This window comes from Pseudorca crassidens, chromosome 2 (assembly GCF_039906515.1).
Source record: "Pseudorca crassidens isolate mPseCra1 chromosome 2, mPseCra1.hap1, whole genome shotgun sequence".
In the NCBI taxonomy this organism is placed as follows: Eukaryota; Metazoa; Chordata; class Mammalia; order Artiodactyla; family Delphinidae; genus Pseudorca; species Pseudorca crassidens.
The window spans coordinates 141,032,955-141,049,426 of NC_090297.1; positions in this window are offsets into that span (position 1 = coordinate 141,032,955).

Consider the following 16,472-nt stretch of genomic DNA (forward strand, 5'->3'; position numbering starts at 1 on the left):
GAGCCCGTGCTCCACAACAAGAGAAGCCACCACAATGAGAAGCCCTCGCACTGCAATGAAGAGTAGCCCCCACTCGCCGCAACTAGAGAAATGCCGCGCGCAGCAACAAAGACCCAGCGCAGCCAAAAATTAAAAATTAATTAAATTAATTAATTAAAAAAAAGAAGTTCAGAAATAGTGAATAACACATAAAACCAACTCTTGAAACAAAGACAGTACTTTACTTCTCACTCTCCTTTTCTTTACCTCTTAAAGTTACATTGTATGTTTTGTATCTCTTACTTTGGCTGATGAAATTTGAGTAGATATATTACATGTCATTTCCACACAGAAACTCTGAAAGTCAGAGTGTGATAAACTGCACTGGCTTTTCCTATCTTAGTGATCAGAAAATATTGCCTAGACAGTGGTGCCCCATCAGCCTGTTTCTGAGTGCCAGTGATTACCAAAGACATGTACCAACTTACATCGCACAGGTGAGTGAGAAATATACCTTGTTTTGTACTAAACCACTGAGATTGAGGGTTGTTTGTTAATGCAGCATAACCTAGTACATTCTGCTGATGTAGTAATTGAACTTTAAACCAGCATTTAATGCATCAGTATCTTTGAGGGCACAATTAGAAGCTGTTTTCTTTCCCTCTTACCATGAAATCTTGTTCAGTTCATAGATGGACTTTCCTCACTATAGAAAGGACTTCTTAATACCTTATAAAGGATTTCAGAGGGTTTGTCATCTTCTTAAACTATACAAAATATTTTGAGGTTTTTGGCCATGCAAGTTTCTTTTTCTTTTTTTTTCTTTGTAGAGAACTGTTCATAGTTTTTATCTAGTTCCCCAAGAAGCCCATAACCCATATAAGATTAAGAACAACCACTATAGAAGCCTGTATTTGTAGATTCCTTCATCAGTGAACATTTGCACAACAACTTAACATTAACCAGTAAACAGTAGCTATAGTCAGGATGTGAGTTGGAGAGAACACTGTTTTGGAAAGTTTAATGAACAGTAACTATATACAGACTTCTAAATTAAATAATACTCTGGTTTTTTGACTTTAAATTTGTCAAGTTTTTTCATCATTAATAGCTCTTCAATGTATCATAACATTTTTTAAGGGGCCATTGGACAAAGAATTGTTTTATCAACGGATTCTGTCTACCAATTTCTGATCTGGGTCTATGGAAAATACGCATGAACACATACACACATAAACACATACACATGCACATACATTTGGTAGAAATTCAATCAAAAGGGTAAGCTGAAAGATCTTCAGATATCACTACAGGGTTCATGGTATATTCTGTGGAACCCTAGGTGCATCACGGGCAAGACAGAGGTGGATCTGAAACCACTGAGACTTGAACCCACAAGCCGGGACTTGAACCAACCAAACCCCAGATTGGGACTTGTACCTATGGTCTTTTAAGTGAGATCACATACCTGATCTCAGGACTTAGTGAAGCTCATGTTCTTGACGTCTCGTCACAGAAAGAATTCAGTGAGAGACAAAGTGATAGGTAAGAAGTGGATTTATTTAGAGAGAAACACACTCCACAGAGTGTGGGCCATCTCAGAAGGTGAGAAAGGCACCAGGGTAAGGGTATGGGGTTGTTGGTTTTTACAGGGGTGGGTAATTTCATAGGCTAATGAGTGGGAGGAGTATTCCAGCTATTTTGGGGAAGGGGCCAGGATTTCCAGAAATTGGGCCACTGCCCACTGTTTGACCTTGGAACTGTCATGGTGTCTGTGGGTGTGTCATTTAGCTTAATGATGTGTTACAATGAGTGTATACTGAGGCTTAAAGCCTAGTGGAAGTCGACTCGTCCACCATCTTGGACCTATTTTGTTCTAATCAGTTTATGTTGTGTCTTTGGGCTATGTCATTCTTCTAAAGGTTGTGCCCTGTGCCCTTCCTTCCTGCTTCAGGTCAGGGGGTTCTTTGTTCCCAATCCTATTCCTCCCAATCCTATTACTCAACTAGAGTAACTCCTTTTATGTGTTTTACGTGGTGTTCTCTCTCTCTGTCTTCCCCTCCCTCTCTCTCTCTCACTCTCTTTCTCCAGAACTCCTGCTTTTAAAATTTTCAAAAGCCACTAGTATAAATTGTACATGAGAAATAGTGAGCTGTCTCCAAGAACTTGGAAATGAAGTTGATTTCTGAGAGTTAATCTCTGAAATCTAAATTAAGGAATGAGGTAAGAAACAGGCAGAATTATTTGGAAGAGGATGGTTCTCAGGTCTGAATAATATATGACTCAACAAAATCAATAAGATTTGTTTCTAAAGAAATAACGTGCCCCTCAAAAAAGACTGAAGAAAGGATAGGGTGATTAGTAATAGACCATGGAAAAATAAAAGGCAGAAACTTCTCCATCTCCAGCTCTGAACAGGAAGACTTAAACAAATGCATCCATCAGATTACTTTTTTGGGGCCCCAAATTCTCTCCTCCTCTCCTGACATTTCTGCCTCAACCTAAAGAGAAGGAAGTTTTCTTCCCAAGAAAGAAGGAGTTGATAATCATACTGGTTAAAGCCATCTTTCATTGCCTCCCAAGTTTAGCAAACTGACCTGGGAATGCACCTTTGAGACAGAGATCAGTGGCTCTGTGAACACAGGAGACAATGGGGATTAAGCTCTGACAGATTAATTTGACTTGCTAGTAAGCCCTGGATCACAAAGCTATTAAATTGAACCATATGAACTGTTGATATTAAAGCCAAATCTGACCTCTGTATCCTGACACTGAATTAATTCTTGGAGACAGAGTTTTGGGTGAAGTAGAAAAGCACAGCTTTATTGCTTTGCCAGGCAGTGGGGACCATGGCGGGCTAATGCCCTCAAAACTGTGTGTCCCAACTTGGAGGGGGTAGTGAGAAGTTTTATAAGAATGGTTCAAAGAGGGCATGATCAGCTCATGGACATTCTTCTGATTGGTTGGTGGTAAGTGGGAGTCAGCATCATCAACCTTCTGTTTCCAACGGTCTGGGCTCTAAGTGCTTGGGAGCATCCTACCGTTAACTTCCCCCACCTGGTGGGGGTCTCAGTATCTGTAAAATGGCTCAAAGATACTGTTATGTATATCTATTGTGGGGGAACCAGGACCCTACCCCAAGGCTGCACTGTTGTTTCTTTTGATTGTTCCTCCCTTGTCTCTGCATCCCCTCCCTTCCCTAATTAGCAAATGTTTGAACCTGCTCATTGGAACTCAGGAAAGGTCATGGAGGCTGAATGAAGCCTATTTCTCGTAATCAAGAAATGAGGGACACAGAAAGGCTTTTGTGCCCAGGAGCCCCACAGGGTGCTGCTCAGTACCAATATTCAACCATTTTTAGCCTACAAAAATGGAGGTTGTATATGGTTCTACATAATTCTATTTATATGAACTGAGGTTTGATTTCAGATTGGTCTAGTTCCAAAGCTTGACTCTTTTCACTCTGAAGCACTGCCTTTTCTGCAAAATGTCTGAAATTTATTTATTGGCCATTTTCGAGAGGTGTGTGTATGGGAGGGGGGAGCATGATGATTGGAAGTGGTGAAGTGGTGATTATAAAGACTGATCTGGAAACAATGTGTAGGATGGATTGGAGAAGAGGCTTATGTAGAGAGACCAGGTACGAAAGGGACCAGTAGACCAGGAAGAAGCATGAAATCAAAATGGATAGAAACTATGGGAAGAGTTCCAAAAAAAAATAAATCAGGAAACTTAACTTCTCCACCCTTGCCAGCAGGGCACTAAAGAGATCACTCCTTGCTTTTTGGGACAATCCAACCCTGCCCGAGTCTTTTTAAAGTACAATCAGTAGACAGACCTGATATCCCATCTGATGACTCACCCCTTATGCAGTGGCAATGAGAGTGATTCACTTCTCTTCTGTCTACACTTTCTCTCTGGGTTGTCTTTTCCAGTCCCATAGCCTAGACTACCAACTTATTGTCAATGACTTGCAAATCTTTATCTCTTGGCAAAAGCTTTCTCTTGCCACAGACTCCTCTACATAATTGACAGTGGAATAACTTCTCATCATTGTCCCAGAAGCATCTCAAACTCAGTATATATAAAGTTGAACTCATAGATTTCCCCACTAATTTGGTCTTCCCTGTATTTCTATAATTCATTAATTAATATCATACTAGGGATACATCTTATATTGATTCCTTCTCCTCCATCCTCAACATCTAATCTGTTTTTCTATCCTTTTATCTCCTAGACATTTCCTTCGCTCTATTCCCATTGTCAAAGTTCAGTTGCACATTATTTTTTACAATGGCCTCTTTTTTTGCGGGGGGCGGGTTGGGGGGAGGCACGGCTCTCCACGTGGCTTGCATGATCTTAGTTCCCCAACCAGGGACCAGGGATCAAAACCATGTCCCCTGCAGTGGAAGCATGGAGTCCTAACCACTGGACCACCAGGGAATTCTTTATAACGGCCTCCTTATTAGTCTTCTTTCTCTATTTAAAAAATATACTCTTCAAGTAAACTGCCAGTAATTCCCCCTTCAGAAACCATCAGAGAATTAGTTTCAAACTCTTTACTATGGCTTATTTTTACCACCTGTTTACAGCTTAATTTTCTAGCTTCATCTCCCATCATTCTCTCCCTTGCATTTTTTTTCATTTCTCTTATGATTTCTAGGCCAAAAGGATTGTCAACTCCCCCTACATACCATACCTTGTCATACTTTCATGCATGTGTACAGATTTTCCCTGCACCTAGAATGCCCTTTCCTCCATCTCTGCCACACCTCATACTCTGCCTTGTCCACCCGGTTGTCTTAGTCACACTTAAAAACAGCTTTGCATCTTCTCTTTGAATCCTTCCCACACCTCCTTCCCCTTCCCCAGGCAGAGTGAGTTGTTCCTTCTTTTCTACTCCCATAATACCTTCTTTCTACATTTACATTGCACTAATTACCTTCTTACATAACAATTCTCTGCCCCATAGACTGTGTATTCTTGAGGATCATATCTTGAATGGATGAATGAATGAGGGAGTCTAAGCCAATTTTAGTTCCCTTTTATGATATAAAAGTAGTTTGAACTATTGAAATGTAACTGATATTTCCAGAAGTCTGTGAAACACCGACTATTATGATTCAACCCTAACAAGGACCAACTCAAAAATGGACAGAAAGCTTCTCTTCTTATTTTCTTTTCTTATTCTCTGTAATTAAACAAGGAAAATCTTGGGTTATGCCTTGTAGTCTATAGGACTTCTGGAAATATATCTAATGTTCGAAATAAAAAGATTAGAATAAAATCGCCAATTATAGATACAGTTAAGAGTTGCTTATGTGCTACTGAGGTGGTTGTTTGGCCAGAAGATTTTAAGAGACCAAGTGCCTTGGAGGATATTTTTCCACTTGGTTGTTTATTATCTTCATAGTCTTTTAGCTGCTGTCAGGTATCGTATGTTGATTTCACCAAAATATTCAACTTCTGTTCTTTCTTTTGAATTTCATGCTGTCATGGAGGAAGTCTTTCATCTTTGTGTATATAGAAATATTAATTGATGATTAATTACTGTATTTCACTGATTAGTTGAGAGCTAAACCAATAAACAAGATCTTTAAAAATCTATTCATTTCTATTATCCAGAGCTGTTTGTCCAGGGAAAGATCATAGTTTCAGAAATGTTAGGCCCTTTCTAGCTAGTTCCTAGAAACATAATTTTCTAGAGTACTTAAAAGTCAAGAATTCAAAATTTCATTATTATTTTTCACACATTTTTGAGCAATTATCACTTCTTGATATGTTGTAGTCCGACATTTAATTTCTCTTTATTTATAGGCTCAAAGTGTTATCGAACCACTATTTGGGAAACAGAGTTGAGAAGGAGCTCTTATTCCTTCTTCCAAAGAAATACTAACCTTCCAAAGGAATATTAATCCGATTGGATCCAAGTCTCAGACATGTTGGACCACATCTACCTGTGAATGGGGTTATGGTGTATTGAAAGGTCCTGAACCTATTTGTGAATCTCTCTTCTTCCTTTTGCTCCTTGAAGCAAGAGCCACAGAAACTTTCAAAGGATCTTCTCCAAAGGTAATCCTAGCCATCCTACTCTCCTTCTTTGCCCTTCTTAGCAACCACAAAACATTCTCATCTCTTTAATCTTTTGTACTAAGTGATCAACCTGAATCCATACCCTGAGGTATGGATTTATACTTAAACTGGTGAGAAAGGCACTTAAAGTAATCCTTTTCCCCAGGTCACATTTTCTAATCTGGCTAACCAGATATCTCTGCATTGGAATTTAACTACAGGACCACTTAATAATAAATGGTAACTTTTTTGCCATTTCCCTTGGATCCTTGTGCATATTTCTTCTTTGTGGAAATCATGGGAGAAGGGAAGAGTGGGCAAAGACTAGACTGAAGAATTTTGGGGTTTGTTGGCAATAATACCATTTAAGGATTCTCCAAACTCTCATGATCTCTCATAACAAGGTTTTGGGGACTTTGTTTTTTTTTTTTTTTTTTTGCGGTACTCGGGCCTCTCACTGTTGTGGCCTCTTCCGTTGCGGAGCACAGGCTCCGGACGCGCAGGCTCAGCGGCCGTGGCTCACGGGCCCAGCCGCTCCGCGGCATGTGGAATCTTCCCGGACCGGGGCATGAACCCGTGTCCCCTGCATCGGCAGGCTGACTCTCAACCACTGCGCCACCAGGGAAGCCCAGGCATCTACTTTTATTTGGAGACTCAGTATTCTTTTATTTAGATTTATGGCCTAATTAAAATTACGTTGTTGAATTTCAACTTTGCCTCTAGCACTTCTATGGGTTTTCTTTTAATACACATCATTGAATAACTGAACTCCAAGCATTTATTAATGAGTACAAACCTCATGCTCTTTGCAACTTTGAACTTAACAGAAATCTGGTAGAAAAACATATATGGTAGAATGACTATCTACATAGTCATTCACTTTTGATGTTAATCAGTGTCATAATTTGCCATTAAAAAAGATTTTGTTTACATGTTTGTTTGGCTTTCACTGTTTCTAGGTACAGTCTCATCCTATGTGGCAGGTTATAGCATCATCCAGTTCTCCAAAGGAATTTCTTAGAGTAAGAGGTGTAAGGTTCCCTCCCTGCCTTCTAGTAGAAGACACATAATTTCCCTTGGGGAGCCTTAAGACCAGACAGTTCTTCAGCCAGGGCAATGATGTATGAGTGGCTTCAAGCCTATGAATGGCTTGAAGGGCAGGGCACTGCAACTTGATGCCTGCAGGAAAAGGGAGACAAATTTTCATGTAAGTGTAGACTTTTGCATAATATACCTGCTTCCAAGTTATGCAAGCTGTAACAAGCAGTGTTTTGGAAACAAACACACAGGTATAATCAGCTACTAAGATACATAAGCAGAATATGTGGAAAATGTTTTTCTCCTACACGGCCTTGTGAGTGGCATGGAAAGGAGCTTTTAAAAATGAGGGAGACACCAAATCCTGTTGCCGTGCAAGGCTGTAAAAAAGTGAACAGTATACACACTCCTGGGGCTCTTGTTTAAAGGATCTGGATTGGAATGAGAACAGCAGATATCACATCAAACTGTTGCCATGAAAATCAAAGGAGTTAACCCAGGACCAGAAGATTCATGTCAACAGGTTGAAAGTTATGGGAACACCATTATAAGTGTTCATATTTATTAGGTAGATGATATTTCCTTCTAGACAGTTTTCTTAATATTTTGGTTTGAAGTAATGTGAAAAAATAACTTTTTTGCTGAATTAGAAAACTATCTTTATCCATGTGGAATATCTAGTGCTCTTATGAATCATCCTAACTGACTGTACAAATCACTGCATTTATGAAGAATAGGTTTTCAGGGTGTTATGGCCTGAATTGTATCCCAATAAATGTATATGTTGAAATTCTAACCCCCAGTACCTCAGAATGTGATTGTATTTAGAGCTAAAGCCTTTAAAGAGGTGATTAAGGGAAAATGAGGTCATTAGGGTGGACCCTAATCTAGTATGCCTGAAGTCCTTATAAGAAGAGGAGATTAGAACACAGATGCACAGAGGAAAGATCAGGTGAGGACACTGGCCGAAGGCGGCCATCTTCAAGCCAAGGAAAGTGGCCTCAGGAGAAACCAAACCTTCTGACACCTTGATCTTAGAATTCTAGCCTCCAGAATTGTGAGATAATAAATTTCTGGTATTTAAGTCACCCAGTGTGTGGTATTATGTTATGGCAACCCTAGCAAACTAATGCAGAGTGTGTGAAATTTAAAATGACCTCATATTTTCTTATATTTTAAAAGAATAATTCCCAATATTATTTTTTTATTCCCTGTACAGAATAAAATATATGACTTTCTTCCGAAGTTGGCTGAAGTTGCAGAGCTCCTCAATTTAGATAAGAGTCTCCCTGGCTGGCCTGTAAATTCCTTCAGAAAAGAGGCTGAACCCTGTTCTTGTTTTTTGTGCATTCTCTGGGTAATAGCATCTATTAGGCACTCACTCTTTTTTTTTTTTGGCCACACAGTGCAGGATCTTATTTCCCCAACCAGAGATCGAACCAGTGCCTCCTGCAATGGAAGCACAGTCTTTTTTTTTTTTGGAGTAAAACTGCTTTACAATGGTGTGTTAGTTTCTGCTTTATAACAGAGTGAATCAGCTATACATATACATATATCCCCATATGTCTTCCCTCTTGCATCTCCCTTCCTCCCATCCTCCCTATCCCACACCTCTAGGTGGTCACAAAGCACCGAGCCATGTGGCTGCTTCCCACTAGCTATCGATTTTACATTTGGTAGTGTATATATGTCCATGCCACTCTCTCACTTTGTCCCAGCTTACCTTTCCCCCTCCCCATGTCCTCAAGTCCATTCTCTAGTAGGTCTGCGTCTTTATTCCCATCCTTCCCCTAGGTTCTTCATGACCTTTTTTTTTTTAGATTCCATATATATGTGTTAGCATACAGTATTTGTTTTTCTCTTTCTGACTTACTTCACTCTATATGACAGACTCTAGGTCCATCCACCTTACTGCAAATAACTCAATTTCATTTCTTTTTATGGCTGAGTAATATTCCATTGTATATATGTCACACATCTTCTTTATCCATTCATCTGTCGATAGACACTTAGGTTGCTTCCATGTCCTGGCTATTGTAAATAGAGCTGCAATGAACATTGTGGTACATGATTCTTTTTGAATTATGGTTTCCTCAGGGTAGATGCCCAGTAGTGGGATTGCTGGGTCATATGGTAGCTCTATTTTTAGTTTTGTAAGGAACCTCCATACTGCTCTCCATAGTGGCTGTATCAATTTACATTCCCACCAACAGGGCAAGAGGGCTCCCTTTTCCCCACTCCCTCTCCAGCATTTAGTGTTGTAGATTTTTTGAGGATGACCATTCTGACTGGTGTGAGATATCTCACTGTAGTTTTGATTTGCATTTCTCTAATGATTAATGATGTTGAGCATTCTTTCATGTATTTGTTGGCAATCTGTATATCTTTGGAGAAATGTCTATTTATGTTTTCTGTCCCTTTTTGGATTGGATTGTTTGTTTTTTTGATATTGAGCTGCATGAGCTGCTTGTAAATTTTGGAGATTAATCCTTTGTCAACTGCTTCATTTGCAAATATTTTCTCCCATTCTAAGGGTTGTCTTTTCTTCTTGTTTATGGTTTCCTTTGCTGTGCAAAAGCTTTTAAGTTTCATTAGGTCCCATTTGTTTATTTTTGTTTTTATTTCCATTTCTTTAGGAGGTGGGTCAAAAAGGATCTTGCTGTGATTTATATCATAGAGTGTTCTGCCTATGTTTTTCTCTAAGAGTTTGATAGTGTCTGGCCTTACATTTAGGTCTTTAATCCATTATGAGTTTATTTTTGTGTATGGTGTTGGGAGTGTTCTAGTTTCATTGTTTTACATGTAGCTGTCCAGTTTTCCCAGCACCATTTATTGAAGAGGCTGTCTTTTCTCCATTGTATATTCTTGCCTCCTTTATCAAAGATAAGGTGACCATATGTGCATGGGTTTATCTCTGGGCTTTCTATCCTGTTCCATTGATCTATATTTCTGTTTTTGTGGCAGTACCATACTGTCTTGATTACTGTAGCTCTGTAGTGTAGTCTGAAGTCAGGGAGCCTGATTCTTCCAGCTCCGTTTTTCTTTCTCAAGACTGCTTTGGCTATTAGTGGTCTTTTGTGTTTCCATACAAATTGTGAAATTTTTTGTTCTATTTCTGTGAAAAATGCCAGTGGTAATTTGATAGGGATTGCATTGAATCTGTAGATTGTTTGGGGTAGTATAGTCATTTTCACAATGTTGATTCTTCCAACCCAAGAACATGGTATATCTCTCCATCTATTTATATCATCTTTAATTTCTTTCATCAGTGTCTTTTAGTTCTCTGCATACAGGTTTTTTGTCTCCTTAGGTAGGTTTATTCCTAGGTATTTTATTCTTTTTGTTGCAATGGTAAATGGGAGTGTTTCCTTAATTTCACTTTCAGATTTTTCATCATTAGTCTATAGGAATGCAAGGTATTTCTTTGCATTAATTTTGTATCCTGCTACTTTACCAAATTCATTGATTAGCTCTAGTAGTTTCCTGGTGGCATCTTTAGGATTCTCTATGTATAGTATCATGTCATCTGCAAACAGTGATAGTTTTACTTCTTCTTTTCCAATTTGGATTCCTTTTATTTGTTTTTCTTCTCTGATTGCCATGGCTAAAATTTCCAAAACAATGTTGAATAATAGTGGTGAGAGTGGACAACCTTGTGTTGTTCCTGATCTTAGTGGAAATGGTTTCAGTTTTTCACGATTGAAGACGATGTTGGCTGTGGGTTTGTCATATATGGCCTTTATTATGTTGAGGTAAATTCCCTCTATGCCTACTTTGTTGGGGGGGGTTATCATAAATGGGTGTTGAATTTTGTTGAAAGCTTTTTCTGCATCTATTGAGATGATCATATGTTTTTTCTTCTTCAATTTGTTAGTATGGTTAATCACATTGATTGATTTGCATATATTGAAGAATCCTTGCATTCCTGGGATAAACCCCACTTGATCATGGTGTATGATCCTTTTAATGTGCTGTTGGGTTCTGTTTGCTAGTGTTCTGTTGAGAATTCTTGCATCTATATTCATCAGTGATATTGGCCTGTATTTTTCTTTCTTTGTGACATCTTTGTCTGGTTTTGGTATCAGGGTGATTGTGGCCTCGTAAAATGAGTTTAGGAGTGTTCCTCCCTCTGCTATATTTTGGAAGAGTTTGAGAAGGATAGGTGTTAGCTCTTCTCTAAATGTTTGAGAGAATTCACCTGTGAAGCCATCTGGCCCTGGGCTTTTGTTTGTTGGAAGATTTTTAATCACAGTTTCAATTTCAGTGTTTGTGATTGGTCTGTTTATATTTTCTGTTTATTCCTGGTTCAGTCTCGGAAGGTTGTACTTTTCTAAGAATTGTCCATTTCTTCCCTGTTGTCCATTTTATTGACCTATAGTTATGGAAGCACAGAGTCTTAACCAGTGGACCACCAGCGAAGTCATGGTACTAACCTTTTTTTTTTTTGGCTAGACCACACAGCATGTAGGATCTTAGTTCCCTGACAAGGGATTGAATGCCTACCCCGCTGGACTGCCAGGCAAGTCCTGTCACTCTAACTTAATTCTTTGATTTTTCAAATAGGAGAAGTGAATTCTGCAAACTATAAATAAACCAAGAATATTGCCCTCAATTTGATTCAGGAATCCAGAAAGAATTTTTTAAAAGGGTTTTTTGGGGGTTTTGGGGCACTTATTAATGAATTATTGATTGCAAAATTTAGCATGGGACCAATAGCTACAACTAGTGTTAGCCTAATCAAATCACTCAGTAATTCATTGGATATTGGACATTGGACATTTTTTTCCAGCTCTTGAAACTCTCTCTGCTTTTGACTTCTAAGACATTGTTTTGATTTCTCTTGCCTCCTTGACAAGAGCTTCACTGTCTCCTTTCCTGACTTTTCTTCCTCCAGTCTCCTCTTCAAAGCTGTTGAAGTAACTGTTACATTGAACAAGCCTGCTTCTTGCCATGATCAAGACATAACATTTATTATTATTATTTTTTTAACATCTTTATTGGAATATAATTGCTTCACAATGGTGTGCTAGCTTCTGTTTCATAACAAAGTGAATCAGCCACACATATTCATATATCTCCATATCTCTTCCCTCTTGTGTCTCCCTCCCTCCCACCCTCCCTATCCCACCCCCTAGGTGGTCACAAAGCACCGAGCTGATCTCCCTGTGCTGTGCAGCTGCTTCCCACTAGCTATCTATTTTACGTTTGGTAGTATATATATATGTCCATGCCACTCTCTCACTTTGTCCCAGCTTACCCTTCCCCCTCTCCATGTCCTCAAGTCCATTCTCTAGTAGGTCTGCGTCTTTATTCCCATCCTGCCCCTAGGTTCTTCATGACCATTTTTTTTTATAGATTTCTTATATGTGTGTTAGCATACGGTATTTGTTTTTCTCTTTCTGACTTACTTCACTCTGTATGACAGACTCTAGGTGCATCCACCTCACTACAAATAACTCAATTTCATTTCTTTTTATGGCTGAGTAATATTCCATTGTATATATGGGCCACAACTTCTTTATCCATTCTTCTGTCAATGGACACTGAGATTGCTTTCATGTCCTGGCTATTGTAAATAGAGCTGCAATGAACATTGTGGTACATGACTCTTTTTGAATTATGGTTTTCTCAGTGTATATGCCCAGTAGTGGGATTGCTGGGTCATATGGTAGTTCTATTTTTAGCTTTTTAAGGAACCTCCATACTGTTCTCCATAGTGGCTGTACCAATTCACATTCCTACCAGCAGTGCAAGAGGTTTCCCTTTTCTCCACAATCTCTCCAGCACCTCACACCAGTCAGAATGGCCACCAACAAAAAATCTGCAAACATTTATTATTTAAAAGAACCTTTAAAATTTATTTATAGGGCAAACTTCCCCTACCTCTAGATGAAAATTGATGGAGATCCTATTCCTTTGCTGTTACGTCTCAGAACTTCAGGGACTTAGAAGCTGGGCAGTGATACTGCTGGAAATCACCTATTCCTGCTTGATTCATTCTGCCATTCTTTGGCAGAGTGCTGCCTGCACAGCACCAGAAGTTGAGGAGAAAAAGAGGTTCCTATTGATTTGGATTTCTAAGCCGAATCTCGCTTAGGTCATATTCCAGGTTTTTACCAACTCTAAACTTTTACATTCTTTCTTGTGATGCTGGGTCTGGGACTACATCTCTCAGACTTCTTTGTCAGCTGGTTTCTTATGAGGGTCTATCCATGGGAGGCATGAGAGGAAAATTAGAGGGCAAGAGGTGGGAAAAAAGGAATTTCTTCCCCTTTTTCTGTTCCTATCTCATCACTTCAGCAGCAGGGGAAAGTGACGCAAGATTCCAGCTCCTTTCTGAACACCCAGCACCCCCTTTTGTTGTGTTCCTTAGAGGAACCAGCAACTACCAGGACATATCCCCTTTCAGTTGGAGTAACAGTTCTGATGCACATCACCTACTAGGCTGTAGCTTCCAGGCCATTCGGCGATCTTCCCAGACAAATATCCTCTGCAAAAGTCCACACCCCAGTGGTGGAGAGTCTTCCCCTAAAACTTGGAGCAACAGATCTACAGGACTCCTCCCATGAATTCCTACATCCTTACCCCTCATCCCTTTTTTGCTTCTGCAGATCTAGCAGTTATTAACCTCCTGTTTGCTCTTTCAACCTTCTCATACTTAAGAAAAGAGTTTCCTGGATTAATTCCTCTCTCTTTGAAATACCCAGTGTAGTTTCTGTTTACTTTCTTGGTCCCTGAGATACACAGGTCACAGGACCAATCACTAATTGCTGAGTCCAGAGAATGATCACAGTTGGTCAATTCTGGAACATAAGCCCACTTCTGCAGCTGAGAGCTGGGTCTTTTACTAGGAAAGGGATACGTAAGGAAGATGACACTAGTGAACAGCTATGAGACAAAACCTATAGTCATCATAGTAAAAAACAATTCTTTCCCCCCCACCATGGGAAAGGAGGAAGGAGGATGGTAACTTGTAAGGAGGAAGTGAGATTAAGGGAGGAAGTTGGTTCTGAAATGGACATGCATGTTTAAGTGCTGATAGGAAGGACTAATATATGGGAAGAGGTAAAGAGACCAGAGAAAGAAAAGACAATGGTTGGTGTTGGGCTAACAAGGGGATGGGAATCCAGGTTGAGGCTAGGCCTTGAATAGGAGGAAGGGCACATTTGCTGAAATAGGCGTGAAGGAGTGTATAGTAGACCCAGGTGCAGGGACGTTTTCTAGGTATGATAGGATGAACTTGTTGGAGTTCACCTATGCTGGCCTCTGTTTTCTCTATTAAGGTGGAAGTAGGTCATCTTCAGGGAGAAAGGGGAAGAATGGGTCCAGGGCAGACGTTTGAAGAGAGAGAAGGTGTGAAAAAGCCCTCTTGGAAAGGAAGGAGAGGGTTGGTCAGGAAACTCAATGGAATCCTTAGGAATACTGAAGTCACATTTTAATTTAGTAATCATGAATTTGTAAGGATGCCAGCTTTGTCTCCTGTGAGTATGGAACAAGTGTCGAGAAAGCATGAGGAAAGTATGGAGTAAGTGTGGAGAAAATGTGGAGAAAGTGAATATTTAGTTGCTTCCAGGGATTTTACCATAAAAAAAGGAATGAAAAGAGGGACAAGAAAGCTTAATGTTTTGGCAAGAGAATTATTGAGGTGATGGACCATTTATTCCAGAAAAGCAGAGAACAAAAGACAAAAGGGAGCTGAAGAAGAGATACAGTAGAGTTGCTAAAGCACTGGAGAGCCCAGGGGGATCCAGGAGTGGTCCCATGGGAAGGGGGAGCAGATTAATCAAGCAAGTAATCTGGAAGAATAGAAGGATATGGTCACAGAGCAAGATGCTTGACTTAATAGCCTGATGACTTTATCTAGGTGATGATTATGGAAATGGACCACTAAGGAAGAGTGGAGGAAAATTTATTGAAGAAGAGAGTGTCAAGGAACCATGATATATTTGTTTGTAATTGCTACAATAACTCCATGCTTTATAATTTCAACGTTTGTTTTCTCCACTGAGTTAAATTGGGAGCGCATTGAGAGCAGAGACTGCACATAAAATATATTTTTGTTCACCTAGAGCCTCACAAAACCTCTTTCCTGTGGAATATTTTGGTAGATACAGCACTATTTTAATGAAATAATAAAAATAGCAATTCAAAGAATTTTCTTTTTGACCGGTTTCATTGCCTTCAGGAAGATAAGATGCAATTATCCTGTTTTGCAGGTAGAGCAACAGAAGTTCTGAATAGGGTAAATTATCACCCCATATGAGCTAACAGCCCATACTAACTTCAGATGAACAGAAACTTAGTTGACTTAAAAGAAGACACATTCTTCTGAATTTGTTGTAGCACGGAACATGGCTTTTTGCGTGGGTTTTCTTTCCATATATGGTTTTGTAAAATTGATAATGAAATGGCTATCACCAGACATAAGAGCAGGCTCAAAGGGGCATGGTAGTAAGTGGCAGTGACAGTCCAGCCACTGGGAACTTGAGGGAAATGGGAAGTGTAAATGACTTCCATGTTGTCATATTTCCTGTTTCAAAACCACGGGAAAGGTGATGCTCCACTCCTTTGCACACCATTTTCCCCGTCACCCCTCCTCCTTACTCCTGTATAACATTTCAACTGGGCCAGCCGTCTTTGCATCATGCCCACCATCTCTGGTCCCCTCCCCCTATGGTCTCCTTAGACTTGACAAAGTTTAGGATTAAGCTATCAACTGCTTAATGCTTGGACACTTTTAAAAGTTACCCATGTAAAGTCATATTTATTCGGATAGACATCCCATGTGATGCTCATTACAAATAATAGCAGCTTTCATGACCCACCTGCTCCTACCTCTGACTGCATTCCTCTTGTTCAGAAATTCTTAATCAGTGAATTCATCATCACTCCTGAGGCAGATTTAAGTTATTTATAAAAATGAAAGACCCAAGGTTTGCAAATGTTTACTTCTTTAAAAATAAATTTGAGAGGAAACAACTGAAATGTCTTTCAGTGGGTGAGTGGTTAAGGAAACATTGGTACAATGGAATCTATAGCAATGGAATAGTGTTCAGTAATAAAAAGGAAGGAACTATTTTTTTTTAATTTATTTATTTTATTTATTTATTTTTGGCTGTGTTGGGTCTTTGCTGCAACTTTCTCTAGTTGCAGTGAGCGGGGGCTACTCTTTGTTGCACTGCACGGGCTTCTCATTGCGGTGGCTTCTCATTGTGGAGCATGGGCTCTAGGCGCGTGGGCTTCAGTAGCTGAGGCACGCGGGCTCTAGAGCACAGGCTAAGTAGTTGTGGTGCACGGGCTTAGTTGCTCCGTGGCATGTGGGATCTTCCTGGACCAGGAATCAAACTTGTGTCCCCTGAATTGGCAGGCAGATTCTCAACCAC